Genomic DNA, 5,571 nt, shown 5'->3' on the forward strand with positions numbered 1-5,571 from the left:
ACCTGAGGCATGAGTGGGTCCAGTGGCTTGAAAGGAGTTATTTCTTGGATATACGTTTTCAGAGTAAAATTCAATATAATGGAGGCTTGAAAGCCTCCAAAGAGGGACCACGGACTCAAGCCATTGAAGGAAACTCTCACTGAAGCCCAGAAAGGGGCTGGAAACACCAAAAGGGAGCTGATTTGGAACATGGGGAGTGTCCATTCAGACAGCACCACTGCCTCTCGGCAGCAGGGCTGAATTTTCTCACAGGGCCTCTGGGAGAGGGTATATGGAGGCAATTATTCCAAATCAACAAACATCCTCAGCTCACAACAGGCTTGTGCCAGTGTCATCCAAACATCATCATCAAATGTCCCAAAGTGACTTGTTCTCAGACCTCAGGATTTTGCACAAAGCTAGAATGGCATATTGCTTAACACATGCACTTGGGATTGGAGAGATGGAAATTAAATCCAGAAAAAATACCCTTCAATAGCTTAGTGTTTTCTGTTTACTCATACTTTAATAGGAATAATAATCTCTGTCATATAGAACTATCATAAGGATTAAATGCAGGTAACAATAACATCTATAAAATAGTAAAATATAGGTACTTAATTTATGACTTACCAATGTTGTTGTTTTCTTCCTGTTTTGTTCTGCGTTGTTCTCCAGTGCCCAGAGCTGTGACCAGCAGGCTCTTGCTAGACAAATGAGTAAATGAGCAAGTGAATGAATTTGTTATGTTACAACCACTCATTTATTCTCCTAATAATTAACATAAGTAAAGGATTATGGGAAATTCAAACTTTAATCAAATAGCCTACATCCTTGAGCCCACATCCTAGTCTAATCAAGATGATGAAATGGTAACAGCTATTACCTGTAAAACAATTAGGCATGCAGTCAGGTTAGAAAAGTGTTCAGTGTCTTAATAAAGTGTTATAGAGGCAGAGGAAGATAGGAGAGAACCATAGAGGCTGGGGATGAGAGATGGCTTAATAAAGCGAGGGGCATGTTAGCTGAGATTTGAGGAAGGTGTTGCACTGCCTCCAATATTTGACAATATTTGAATTGCTTCTCTATACTAGCAGTGCAAAAATAGACACAACCCCAGCTCTCATGGAACTCACATTCCAAAGACAGGAACAATGACAAGCAGTTGTTAAAGCAATCAATAAGTAAGTATATAAGTGAGCAGTGATGACTGCTATGGAGAAAAATAAAACAGGGAAAGGGAAATGGAGGAGAGGAGGTGTTTCTGACACGTCAACAGGACAAGGATAGAGCCAGTCTTACACATAACTGGGAGAAGAGCATTTCAACCAGAAAAGAGCAACAGTGAAGACCCTGGGGTTTGGAGATGGACAAAGACACCGGCAGGGGGTGGGGGAGGGGCGCTGGTAAGAGATGAAGTCAGAGAAGTTATGGGGAGATCATGAGCTTGAAGAAATGGAGAAAGGATATTTTCAGGCAAAAGGTCACCTGGATAAAGTACAGGGCATGACCTGGAACACCAAGCTAATAACTGATTCTCCCAAGGGCAACAGGCCCATCTCAGGCCACGTTAAATCTCTTACACAGATAAAGGCTTACCTAGGAGGGTCTGTATTCTCTTTGCTCATTGCAGAGCCCTGACCAGCTGCTCCCTCCTAAATCTTTCCTGACACCCTGTGTCTTCAAGAAGACTAACATCCTTGGCCTGGTGAGCTAAGTAGATGGGGGTTGTTGAAAAGAGAAAGGGTCTGCTGAGGGAGCATCATGGACAGTGTTGCCTTTGACTTCACCATCTTAATGCTACATAAGATCTGCATTTTCAGAGAAAGAGAGTTGGCAGAGAGCACAGTGGCCCAAGTTGTGTTTGGTGATGTGGTTATTTATCATCCTTTAGCTTTCATCTGTTGACAAGTGTGACAGCTAAATGGTAGTTTTGACGGGGTCCCTGTGATGCTGAGGAATGACTTAAAAGCAATGAGGGGACCATGGGCTTGGTTATTAGGTTAGACTTATTGCCAGCATATGGTATTCAGAGGTACCTGAGTCCCTTTATGACAGCTGGAAGAATTCTGTGACAGGATGGCCTGGACTTTATTGGTACAAATGAATGATACTAACCGTGCCAGGGGTTTCTGAATTATGGAGATGGATTGGCTGGCAAACAGGAGGTATGCAATTACTTTCTGCACAGCCTTATTTTGGGAAATGTGGGTACAATTCCTCCAGATTTAGTTTCAGGGGAATATGTCCTCATGTTCATGAAAAGGAAGATCTGATAGAAGAAAAAAATGCACAACGTCTACCTTCTCTACATCTAATCCTGTTATCAAATCAGAGAGCCAGCAGTAAAATAAGGTTACAAAAAGTCTCTAGACATCTAGCCCCAGAATTTAGTAAAGGAAAAGTTATCTTTATCAGTATCAAGTTATTTTGGCATAGGGCTTTGCCATTTACAAAGTTTGTGTTGTGTGTTGTGTGTGTGTGTATGTATTTAAAATTATCTGTTGTTCACCTGATCATAAAAATTGAGCAATTCACATACATTACTATTCTAGAGGTAGAAAACAAACAAACAAACAAACCAGCAAACAAAAACAAAACCCGGGGTCCAATAATGCTATGTGACATCCCAGAAGGTGAAGATTGACAAAACCAAATATTCTTTTCTTACTCTTTTGCATACAGTTTACCTGATGTGTTTTAATTCAATACCGAGCACAGAATATAATAGAATGTTCCAGTATTAGCCTTCCATGCTTGTATGTACACATTGTTGCAAAAAAATAAAGAAAACACAAACAAATAGAATAACATCCATGTTCATGGGTTGGAAGAAATAATATTGTTAAAATGTGTTAGAAATCCACATTAGATTTCCAAAGAAATCCAAGATTTAATGCAATACCTATTAAAATTTCAGTGTCATTTTCTACAGAAATGGAAAAAAAAAAACACTTAAACTTCATATGGAATCACATGATCTCAAATAGCCAAAGCAATCTTAGCAAGAACAAAGCTGGAGGCATCACGTTTCCTGACTTCAAAATATGTTATAAATCTATAGTATTAATCAAAATAGCATGTGTTGACATAAAAACAGGCTTATAGATCAATGGAACAGAAAAGCTATCCCAGAAATAAAACAAAAGTGTGAACAGAGAGCAATTAAAAACAATCACACAGGTATTGATAAAATGATAAACGAATGGAAGAAAATTCTGAATCTAGACACAGACCCACTCAAATAAATTCACCTGATGGCAAAGATACCACTACAAATCACTGGGGGGAATAGTGGAATTTTTAATAAGTAGCAATAAAATGATTTTGATCCTCACCTTAATTTTTATTTTTCCAGCTTTATCGAGATATAATTAACACATAGCATTATATAAATTTAAAGTGCTCAATGTGATTATATGATAAATACATTCAGAATGATTACTATAATAAGGTAAATTAAGACACTCATCATCTCACATAGTTACTTTTTTTTTGGCGAGAACTTTTAAGATTTACTCTTTTAGCAACTTTCAAGTTTATGAGACAGTGCTGTTATAGTATTTACCATGCTGACAGTACTGTTAGTTTATTATTTACCATGCTGTAAATTAAATCCTCAGGACATATTCAACTCATAACTGGAAGTTTGTACCCTCTGACCAACTCCACCTACATCCCCCACCTTCTCATCCCGGCAATCACCAATCGACTCTCCCATGAGTTCATATATAAGTGAGATTACATATCATTTATAATTTCTGGCTATTTCACATAGCATAATACCCTCAAGTTATTGCAAATGGCAGGAGAGGGCCATAGGCTGTGTCCCAAAATTGAATAAGGGCACAAGCTGGGCTTTGTGATCGGGTAGACCTTTGGCTGTGCTAAGCCCTTGGGTGAGGTCGCTGGCTGGGCTTTCTGGTTGGGTGGGGCAACAGGCTATGTTCCCTTATTGGGCAGGGTCTCTAGATGGGCTGCCTTCCTAGGGGAAGCCACAGGCTCCATTGAGTAATCAGACAGGATTATATGCTGGACTCTGCTGCTTGTTTTCAGTCCATGGCTGGGTGGTGACATGGGCTGGGCTCCATGGGTGCTCAGGGTCACTGTTCAGACTCTCTGGCTATGAGGACCAGAGGCTGTTTCAACTGTTAGGCCAGGCTGCTGACTTGACTGCCTGCCTCAATGGGCTGGAAGTTGTGGTCCACAGTTAGCGGATGTCTGTGGCCATGTATCCTGGAAGGGTAACACCAGAGGTCATGCTCCATAGTTGGGCAAGCTACAGATTTGGTCCCCTGTCAAGGCAGGACCTTAGGATATACTCTATAACTGGTGATGACTGGCTAGGTTTCAGAATCAGGGTGATTTTCCAGCTGAGCTCCTGGCCAGATAGGGGCACTGGTTCTGCGCCACAGATGGACAGAGGGCCTGGCTGGGGATCTGGGCTGTAAGCCCTATCCCCCTTCTCAGTTTCTATCTGATCCCCAGTGTTTTGAATCCACAGTTGATGTGAAGTGTCCCCCAAGGCTGAGGTTCTCATTTTCCCACCAGAAAAACTATCAATCAGGGGAGCCACCAAGGTGCTGCATGACCCAGCCTCAGGAGGGGCAACATGGTCAAATTGTAGCTGCAGTCTGACTTAGTCTCTGCTATCCACAGGGGAGCTTCAGCCTCATCCCCTGGACTCTGGGATTTTCATAATGGGGTTTTGTCCATGGATAGCTACTATGTGTGTGTTTTTTTTTCTTTTTTAAAGATCTTATTTATTTATTTGTCAGACAGAGAGAGAGAAAGAGCACAATCAGGGGGAGCAGCAGGCAGAGGGAGAAGCAGGCTCCCTGCTGAGCAGGGAGCTCGATGTGGAACTCTGATCCCAGGACCCTGGGATCATGACCTGAGCTGAAGGCAGATACTTAACCAACTGAGCCAGCCAGTCGTCCCTTATGCAAACACCATACTATTTTGATTGGTACTATAACTTCATAACATAGTTTGAAATCAGTGATGTCTCCAACTTTACTCTGTGAAGAGGACTGACCATCCTATGTTGCCATCTTGATGATGTCACTCCCTTACCTTAATTTAAACCAAACTCAAAACATCTTTAAAAAAGAACAAATTTAGAGAACACACAGTATCCAATGTCAAGCTTTAGTATAAAGCTACAGTAATCAAGACAAAGTAATTTTGGTGAAAGTGTACAAACATTATTTGAATAGAGAGTCCAGGAAAAAAACTACATAAATAAGATCAACTAATTTTTTACAAAGGTTCAATTTATGGGCAAAGGATAATCTTTTCAACAAATGGTGTTGGGTCAATTGGACATCCACGTGCAAACAAAATTTCACCTTCAACTCATATCTCACATTTTAAGTATAAAAATTAACTAAAAATGGTCCATAAACCTAAATGCAAAACCTAATGCCTATAACACTTGTAGAAGAAAACACAGGAGATAATTTTCACAACCTTGAGGTAGGCAAATCAAGTTTAGATTTGAAACCAAAGGCATGATCCAAAAAGAAAAAACATGAAGATAAATTGGAGCTTTTCAGAATTAGCAATTTGCCTGTGCAAAAGACACCATTA

The sequence above is a fragment of the Mustela erminea genome, chromosome 18 (assembly GCF_009829155.1).
Source record: "Mustela erminea isolate mMusErm1 chromosome 18, mMusErm1.Pri, whole genome shotgun sequence".
NCBI lineage: Eukaryota > Metazoa > Chordata > Mammalia > Carnivora > Mustelidae > Mustela > Mustela erminea.